The 9,956-nt window shown below is 37.6% G+C and overlaps 1 long non-coding RNA gene across 2 annotated transcripts in view; it reads left to right on the top strand.

The window, feature by feature from the left end:
- LOC107399636 (uncharacterized) overlaps positions 1-8,888 on the top strand; it is an 88,812-nt gene extending 79,924 nt beyond the window's left edge. For both annotated transcript variants that reach the window (XR_013043190.1, XR_006061902.2), the window contains 2 exons: positions 3,530-3,732; positions 6,173-8,888. This is a non-coding gene — a long non-coding RNA (uncharacterized LOC107399636). The remainder of the gene's footprint in view (positions 1-3,529; positions 3,733-6,172) is intronic.
- Positions 8,889-9,956: the final 1,068 nt, after the last annotated feature.

The raw sequence follows: 9,956 nt of genomic DNA on the forward strand, positions 1-9,956 counted from the left end.
TTTTATAGTTTTATGTTCATGCTTTCACTTTTTCATTTCTTAAAGCATCTAAACCCTTTATTATTGTCAGGGAAAAGATATTTAATCCCTTGTTTAATAGATCCAGATATGGTCCTATAAGTTTGCTGTATTTTGTAAGTAGAAGTCGGCTGACTTTATTATATCTTGAGTTTCACTGGACAAGTGTTTCTATTATTACTGGCACAGAGAAGAAAATCTATATGAAGGTGATAATTTATTTGCTTTCATGCTCCTGTTCTCTAGCAGAACCTTATAGATTTGCATTTACAATTACTCACAAGTGAGAACAGCAGATACTTTTTTACTGGCTCTTTCAATACAAAAACTACAGTATCTTCATACATGGTGGAAGACCACTGGTGAGTAAAAACACATATTCAAAATACAGTTTGGACAGAAGAGTGACCCCGAGGCTCAAAATGCATTCTGAACATTGAGAAGACTAGAGTTAAGTTCCTGGCATTCGTATCAGCTGGGTCCTTATTGCTTGTAACTTCAGCTCCAGGTGTTCTGACATACTCTTTCTTATGTAGGCACCTAAACTAATGGATGTGCACAGACCTCACACATACACATACACATAGTTAAAAGTAAAATATATCTTCCAAAAGGATAATATAGCTTCTTATCTGAGATAATCCCAGATACCCACATCACAGAAAATAGAGTACAAATTCCTACACTTTGTTATCCTGACCTCCACAAGGGTGCTATAGCATGAACACACATGCATGTGCATGTTCATACATGTGTGTGAACACACATACAAATAAATAACTGTAAATAATTAAATGCAAAGAAAACTCACATATATATGTGTGTGTGTGCATGTATATGTATATATATGTATATGCATATGTGTATCTATCTATCAATCTATCTATCTATCTATCTATCTATCTATCTATCTATCTATCTATCCACATGTATATTGTGTGTAGGTGTGTACACATAATGTAATTTCTCAAAGAGTCCTGAACAGGGTGTTGAATCCAATCCCCTTGGGCTGGAGATTCATGTGGTTGTAAGTGCTTGACATGCGTGTTAGGAACTCAAGACCTCTGCAACAGCAGTAAGCACCTCAGCCACTTAGCTACTCAGCCACCTCCCCAGCCCTCATACAGCGACCTTTTATAAATAAATCCATTATTCAGTGTAACAATAAATATGAGTAGCTTTTACTATATTTTAATTGAAACATATGTTCTTCATACTGAATAAACTCTTTAATATGCTTTCACTTTACTCAAATTATAATAACATTAAAATTTTGCCAAAATTGTATATCAATGTCTGATAGACCCAGATGACTTTTCAAAAGCCTTTAACCAAGAATCTGAAAAGTACAATGAGTTTTGATCCTCAGACAGAATTAAATGACTCCAAAGGCTCATCACTCTATGGAGTATGTATAAATATCTTCATCTAAGCATTCTTCCTTTTCATCATAATTAATGAAGGAATGTACAACATAACATAATTTGAAGAACTCTCCCAATATATTTATAACAATGATATCATTACATCATAAACTCCAATAACAATGATATGAATTACTTTGTTGCAAATAAGCCAGATGTTTCAATAGTTTACTTCCTTATTTCGGATAAAAGCTCTACTCAGGATGAAATATTATAAGATCTAAAAACTTAAGTGCTTCTTAGATATTCCCAAGCTTCACAATGTCCAGAATCTTTCAATGATTTCTGCTATCAGTAGATAGTCTTTGACTCAAAAAGAACAATTCACTACCCAGCTATTTCCCCTGGAAGACATACTAGTTTCACCTCACATGGTCTCAACTAAATGTGTTTGAATTCCCTGCAAATCTGTAAATTTATTTAAAAACAAAAATTTCATCTTTTTTATAAGAATCATTATTACCTCACCCTCTTGTTACAAAGCCAAGTTACTACATCCTCAGTGTTTCGTTCTGCACCTGGGCTAGACTTGCATGACATATGGTATCTATTTCCCCTGGAATGTAAGGGTGATTAAAAAGACGTGGACAAATCCACATTGAATGTTACATGTTTGACACATATGGATCCCTTAAATTAGCTTAGTAGTGAAATGAACTTTACTCCAACTACAGTAATCTAATCACTACCCGCACCTGTATACTGGCTAAAAGCACCACAGCACAACAAAAATAATATAGAGCTCTGTCCAGTCATTTCCAAGGTAAAAATCTGACTTTTTCTCACTCAGCTTCCTTCCCTGGAGCATTCCATGTTCTTACACCAATTCCAGCATTTCTAATAAGCATTATAGCTCTCCAATTCATCATAGAAGACTGAGGTACCACAGTGTACCTTTTCTCTCTTCCAACCTTTCCCCTCACCTCAGGAATCCCTGTGGAGAGTGTCTCCCAGAATCCTTTCCATGAAGAATCATTAACTCAGAACCTGATTGTCAGGGAGCTCAACCTGTGGGCCACCACTTCCATCACAATCACCAGGATTCTTGTTAGAAATGAAAATGGCTGGTATTTATCTCAGACCTATGGATTAGAAATCTAGGATTAGAGGTTGAGAGTCATCTGCATTATTAAAAAAGCATATCAGAAAATTATTTTTCTCATTACAGTGGTGCTAACAATGACAGCTGTGATTATCTTGATTGTATACAAAATTGAAATGCTGAAATGTATAAGGGGAAGTGCTAGAAGAATTTCAAAACCTCATGTAGGCTTTTATGTCAAAATCATTTATATGGAAGCATAAAAATATCTGCACATGAGCTCCATAGAGCACTAACAAAGAAACCACAGGCAGAAACAAGGATTCTAAGATTATAGATCATAGAATGTTTGGGAACAGCTACAGGAATTAAAATACTTAATTTAACAGTTAAGTAAGGGCTTAGAGTCTGCACAAATAACAAATACTGTGTGTCTAGGAGACCCCAAAATAGGCAGTGATATAATCTTTTATGTAACTATTCTTAGCAGGATGTTGCTTTATGTGGGTTCTGGATAAATATGGCTTCAAGGTCACAGGCTGGGACCTAGGCCTCACTCCTTCCCATTCTTGTGTTTATGTACCTGTAGGTCTATGTCGCTCCCTCCTTGTAGCCTATGTGCTCTTCTATATGTGTGCTTGCATATCTGCTGGTGTCTGCCTGTCTAGTGGCCTTCACCCAGAGTAAACAGAGTATTTCTTATTTTCTGTCAGCTCCTCATGATCTCTTCAATCTCTAACCTGTAGGGAGTTTCCTCCTTTCATAGTAATGGAACTTAGATCTCATGTCTGGCATAGTCAGAAAGATTCAACTGCCCTACCTCACTGGGAGTATCTCTTCAGATTCTGTTGGACATTCTTCTGGGAGAGGAGCAGAGCTTGGAAAATTAACTGGCTCTTTTAACTGCAGAGAAAACTGGTCTTGAGGACATTTTGAGGTTAGAAGTCGAGGTGTAAAATTTTCAAATTTAAACAAAACTTGAAAACTTGAATATGTGATTTAGAGCATTATCTGAATAAGAATGTTTTTATGTTTTTTAAAAAAGGAGTATATTTAGAGTTTGGAGCAGCTGAACCCTATACCGCTAAGAGGTGGAAGATAGCATTTTGATGGCATCACAGTATACGGAGAGATTGGCCTCCATCAATACCACCCCACTTAAAGGCGGTGCCTACAAGACACAACCACAGAACTGGGGAAAACACATGCTAATGACCTCTGTGATGGTTGTAGTACATACAGTATGTGGTAAGTTGACAAATACTACAAATAAAGCAACCTCATAGAGGGGCTTATTAGAGGTAGCTCAAGAGTGAAATATATGTCAGACTCCCAAAATGTAACATTACCTTTAGCAGTGCAGGTGGCAAGTAGAGTATTTCCTGTGCTAGAAACAATGGACCTCAGTGAACAGGCCTGCAGAGCATCCCCATACCCTGTAGTTAGACACACTGTGGATGCTGGCTCTGCCTTGGATCATGAAAAGGGTCCTGGATATGAAACCTCTCCAGACAGAGACAAGTACTTTGGGCCTCATCAAGTGGGGACTTACAGAAGACATTAAACATTATGCCCATTATTAATTGGTTCTCCACTAATGTACAAAGGGTGTTCAGCATTTGTGGTTAGTGGAACTGATTATACTTTCGTCCACAGAAACCTTAAAAGCTTTTCTGGCATCATACATAAATGGCTCTAGGTCAATCAAGGCCAAATTCATAAATGTCTCTTTGGATATCTGACCTTTTTGTCACCCTCCCCCAGTCATATATAGTGTATGCTTCCTTGTAGTGGAGTATGTCCTAACTGTGGACATTCTGTGAGTGTTGGCAACATTTCAAGCAGCTATCAGAGAACTCAAACTGCAAATGTGGACTGTGAAACCAATGGAGAGGGGCCTTCCTCATTACTATCTCTGCAAAGATTGCCAAACCTAGGAACCATGCGGTTCCAGGGAACATGCTGATTTAATATGAGTAACACATAATACTACAACACATCTCCATGGTCAGTGTGGAAACCAGATAAAACTCAGAATGGTTGTGAGCAATGAGAAATAAATATGGTGACTCCACCTATGCATGCTGCTGTGCTATCCTTCATGGACTTAGAGGACTGAGCAAATCTGACTTGGAGTCAATATCATGGTATAGTGGATCAAAAACTCTTTTTATTCAACTAGAAAAGTTTATGTTGGACATATATCATATCACACTATCCAAGAGAAATCTGTGCAGCCCCACAATTTGTCACAGTTTGATGACACATAACTTGATTCTAGGCAATAGTCCAAGGTCATCACGTTGTATCATTATGTTAATGACAATATACAAATACAAGTCTCTGATTCTCTCAAAGATTTGAATTTGTTGTTCTGAGTCTAATGGCTGCCCAGGTATCTGCTATAAAATCATGGGGGTAGATGATGAAGTCCTCAAGAGTACCAGGGTCTCAGTTTTCTGTTCCAAAGAGGTGGCACTAAGTAGTTATTCCCTAACAAAAGAGTTCCAGAAGGGCATAAGATAAGCAAACACATATAATAGTACAAAATATTCTCCCCCAGAAGAAAAATGTCTCAAATACTGAGAGTTCTATTAGTGTCCATGAGCCACATATAAAGTAACAACGTGACCGTCTGATGATAGTTAAAGAAAAACAGAGGTTAGCTAGCACAGCCACTGGCTGCATCAAAGACTCAATGACTAGTAGTCATTAAGTGAGCCCTCCAGTCCATGTGTGTACAAAATTGAGAGACTTGGGAACCTTAGGGCCTGAAAACAAAGGAAACCTACATAGCATGGAGGTCCTGAGAGCATGCAGGGCTAAAGAGCCTGAAATATTTACGGAGTGAGAATCCATAGAGGAGATATGGTTATTCTCTACACTGTAATTATGGATTATGGGTCTAAATAGAATCCTAGTAGGTCCTACTTTAATAAAACACCAGTTATCTAAAAGTCATAGGATGTTGGAAATAGAAGGACACAAGAACCAGTTCGTGTTTAGATAATATGAAACTACTACAGATGTACAGTATGAGTCCGTTAAAACATGGTTGACATTGGACATCTTCTGGGCTCTGAATTAGCGTAAATTGCCTGACACTGGATTTCTGAGAGCCTCCAATGTAATGGTGATATAATATGTTACATAATTATTTTTGGCAGAAAGTAACTTTTGTGTTGGTTCTATGTAAATATGGGACTTGAGTTTAGAAGCTGTAGACTGAACCATTGCCTTTCCCATCTTGCCTGCATGTATCTTCCCATATTTCCATGTGCTTGCCTACATGTGGCCTGTGTACTGGTTTGAGTGCCTCCTCATGGTTATATAATGGTCTTGACCAAGGGTGAGTGAAATGTTTGCCCATTGGCTCATCTTAATCTCTTCAACTTCCCACCTTTCATCACCCTACTCTTACCTAGCATCAGAGCTTGATCCTATACCTACTTCTATGTTCTGTAACTTTGTTCTTTTGATCTTTGATATATATATGATCTACATTACCCCCTTATTTTCTTTAATGGTTTCTGAAGTAGTAAGTCAGGATTTCTGTTGCTATTCCTGAGAAACAAAGTTAGATTTCAAAGTTACTAACTCCCCTTTACATTATTAGAATGGGTATGTAATTAAAGTTTTCTTTTTAACATTAGAGATAAATTAATATCCATTCTCTTTTTTCTTTCAGGTATTGATAGACATGCTGGAATGGCCAATTGTATCAAGAATTAATCTGTGAGATACAACCTTCTTCTAGCAGAAAACAAAAAGAGAAATGAACACACCAAAAATATATATACAATTGCACATGGATCGATATACATTTATATGACTTAGTCTCCATATATATTAAAGATAATTCCCTACCGACATGTCTGTAGGCCAAAGTTATCTAAATATTCATTCTCTAAGACTCTCTTCTCAGATTATTCTAAGTAGTGTAAAGTTGACAGCTAAAACAATTCAGTGCATAACTGCTTACTTCTGATTTCTGATTACTTAAATCTCATGCCAAACATTAGGGGTCATTACATTTATATATTGGCACTCATTAAGTCTTCTACATAAGTAGCTCCTGAGTTCCAATGTTCATCTTATTTTAAAGATAGTATTGTAGGAATAACAATATAGTATTTATGAGAAAATGGACAATAGTTCTGACTGATACTTCTCAGCCATGTGAACATAGAATTTATTATTTATCTTTAGGTTTCATTTGTATCATGATATAACCTGTTCATGAACTTAAATGTATTCTTAGAAGAAGCAAATGAACTAGTATATGTGAAAATATTCTGAAAAGCATCTCTTTTTATACATTAAAAAAAGTGTAAAGATGTTTGTATTTTTATAGTATAATGGTTGGAATTTTTTATAAAAATAAAAGTTGAAGAAAGACATTCAAAATAGATGGCTAAATAGTTTTTCTCCTATTGTATAGGAGAAATTATTATAATTATTATTATAAATACTATAATAGTATTTATAGTTATTCTTGCTTCAAATCTATATACTGTTAATTCTCCTCATGCCATTGGCCTAGAAATAGGTAGGACTTAGGTCATAGTGCCACAGCAGATTTTTGAAGTGAAATTCCCTAATTAGCTCATCAATATCACCTATACTTTGATAGAAATCTAATTTTTCAGGAAGCAACCAAAATCTCTGGGGCTTGGGCTAACAATACCCATTTTGACAAGCCCTTCAGTTGCTTTGGACACATGCTAGTTTTTGAAAAGCTCCTGGATTTTGTTCTTATAAGTCTAAAAAGTATTTCCTCTAGCCCTCACCATTTCACTGTTAATTTATCAGCCATAGCTTGCTTTCCTCTTTTTTCCTTATCATACAATCTAATGGTCAATATTCTCCTTATAAAAGCATGTCACACAAAAACCCACTTAAGTAAAGCATTTAAGTAAAAACAGTCATCCCTTCCTACTATGTAGGGTCAACCATTGGAAATGAATAGTCTACAGAAACACTTGAGCTGACTTGAAGCAACTTATCTACCAAAACATGAGCTATGATGGTAATAGACTGAAGTGTTTAAAAGCAAATATGGGTAGAGCCTAAGCAGTGTTTAATACATAATCAAAGTCACATTTTTAAAAATTTACGGAAAAATAGTTCCGTAAAGTATTCAACACCTAGTGGAAAGATTGGCATGCTACACATTGAAGACTGAAACAGATAAGATCTTTACCATTTCCCTAACTTGACTGAAATGAAAGTGATAGTGTCATGCTTCCATAAAAATATATGATGTTGTCTCCCCCAAGACCCAGCTATACCACTCTTGGGCATATACCCAAGGAATGCTCAATCATACCACAAGAGCACTTGCTCAGCTATGTTCATATCAGCATTGATTGTAATAGCCAGAACCTGGAAAAAACCTTGATGCCCTTCAACTGAAATGGATAAATAAAATGTGGTACATATACACAATGGAATACTACTCAGCAGAGAAAAACAATAGCATCATGAGGTTTACAGGCAAATGGATGGATCTAGAAAAAATCATCCTGAGTGAGGTAACCCAGACTCAGAAAGACAAATGGGGTATGTACTCACTCATAGGAAGATGCTAGATGTAAAACAAAGATGATTAGACTGCTACTCACAACTACAGGGAGGCTACCTGGAAAACAGGACCCCAAGAAAAACATGGGGATCACCCAATGACGGAGAAATGAATGAGATCTACATGAACAGCCTGGACATGATTGGGAGTAATGAAGGGCGAGGGTCAAGGGAAAGAGAGCTTGGGGGAGCAGGAGATCCCAGCTGGATCAAGAACAGAGAGGGAGAACAAGGAATAGGAGGCCATGGTAAATGAAGACCACATAAGAATAGGAAGAAGCAAAGTGCTAGAGAGGCCCACAGAAATCCACAAAGATACCCCCACAATAGACTCCTGGCAATGGTCAAGAGACAGTCCTAACTGACCTACTTTGGTGATAGGATGACCAAACACCCTAATTGTCATGCTAGAAACCCCATCCAACGACTGAGGGATCTGGATGCAGAGATCCATGGCTAAGCTCTGGGTGGAGCTCCAGGAGTCTAATTAGCGAGAAAGAGGAGGGTTTATATGAGCGAGAATTGTTGAGACCAAGGTTGGATAAAGCACAGGGACAAATAGACAAATGAATGGAAACACATGAACTATGAACCAATGGCTGAGGGGCCCCCAACTGGATCAGGTCCTCTGAATGGGTGAGACAGTTGATTGACTTGATCTGTTTGGGAGGCATTCAGGCAGTGAGACTGGGTCCTGTGCTCATTGCATGAGTTGGCTGTTTGAAACCTGGGGCTTATGCAGGGTGGCTAGGCTCAGCCTGGGAGGAGGGAACTGGACCTGCCTGGACTGAGTCTACCAGGTTGATCTCAATCCTCAGGGGGAGGCTTTGCCCTGGAGGAGGTGGGAACAGGGGGTGGGCTTGGGGGAAGGGGAGAGGGGCGGGGGGGGGAGAACAAGGGAATCTGTGGCTGATCTGTAGAACTGAATTGTACTGTAAAATAAAATAAAAAAATATATGATGTTGTGATGTCACAAATTTTTACTTGATTAATAATTTCTAGAATGAAGTGTTCTTAAAACCCTTGAAAGTTTCTCTGCAACAGAGTAGGAGAATGATCTTTTGTCATTCATGATGTGCCCCTTTCCATAACAGGCTTTATGCAAATTAGGCGATTCTTGTAGGACACTAATAGATTCCTAATGAGGCACTCCATGCAAAGGAAAACAATCAGGACTTCCATGAATAAGAATTTCAAGCCTGCCCACCTGATCTCCCCAAGGATAGGGGAGTGTGATGTTGAGATACTCACTAATAGCTAATTGTTTAATTATATATGATAGAACGGAGCCTCCACCAAAATACTAAATAATGGAAATCTGGTAAAAAGTAATTTCCAAGTTGGTGAATGCATTCTCCTTAATAGACACAAATGTATTTGGGATCTTTCTGGATCTTACACTGTAAACTTCTTTTGACTGTTCACCATTGTTCTGTAGAGTAATCCTGTAATAAAAAAAAAAAAAATGTTCCCCTAGTTTTCTGAGCCATTCTAGGAAATAATCAGTTTCAGAAGAAAGTCTCAGAAGTCTCTGACTTTGAAGTCAAGTTGGACATATTGTGAGTTAACTCACAGTCCCATTCAAATGGAACATATGTTTAAGTAATATGGCCTCTGAAGGGAAGACATCTTTGGCCTAAACTCTACACATTGAATTCTGATGCCAGCTTTGGTTAGTATCAGAATCAGAATAGTCAGAATATGCTTAACTGTAGAATGCTTTTGGCATTTGACTAGGTTTCCATCACCATGCAATGATTTCCTTCTTTTTAAATTGGTCTTAAATCCAATTATAGGGCTGTTCATTCCTGCCAAGGTGTATCTACAGCACCGTTGGAGTTAATTATGTGATGCTGGTCATGACTGTGGTGATATTTTGTTTGTGCTTT

The sequence above is a fragment of the Peromyscus maniculatus genome, chromosome 11, assembly GCF_049852395.1.
Source record: "Peromyscus maniculatus bairdii isolate BWxNUB_F1_BW_parent chromosome 11, HU_Pman_BW_mat_3.1, whole genome shotgun sequence".
Taxonomy (NCBI): domain Eukaryota; kingdom Metazoa; phylum Chordata; class Mammalia; order Rodentia; family Cricetidae; genus Peromyscus; species Peromyscus maniculatus.